This window comes from Elephantulus edwardii, unplaced genomic scaffold (assembly GCF_000299155.1).
Source record: "Elephantulus edwardii isolate Elephantulus edwardi_28Jun2011 unplaced genomic scaffold, EleEdw1.0 scaffold00007, whole genome shotgun sequence".
Lineage (NCBI taxonomy): Eukaryota > Metazoa > Chordata > Mammalia > Macroscelidea > Macroscelididae > Elephantulus > Elephantulus edwardii.
The window spans coordinates 36798483-36798848 of NW_006399757.1; positions in this window are offsets into that span (position 1 = coordinate 36798483).

The window sequence follows — 366 nt, forward strand, 5'->3', positions numbered from 1 at the left end:
GCTGTAATCGTTACAGGAGCACAGTGCCACATCTTCCACCTGAGGAGCGGTTGATGGGTTCAGACCATCCCCAGGCTTTCAGGCAGCAGCCAAGTGCTTAACTACTGTGTCACCAGGGCTACCTGTCCTGACTCTACACTGTGCATAGTCTCTCCTTGGGAGCATGTGATAGATTCACGTCTATGCTGAGGTACCATTCTCATGATTTCATTTTGCTGGATGGCACATGTGAGGTCCCTAATTTTGAGTTAACAAAAAACGGATTTTCTCCTGGGTGAGGCTGACTTAATCAGGTGAGTCTTTAAAAGGGTTTCCTACTGCCAAAGGGGCCCTTTAGAGTAGTGAGAGAAGATCTTCACCCTGAAA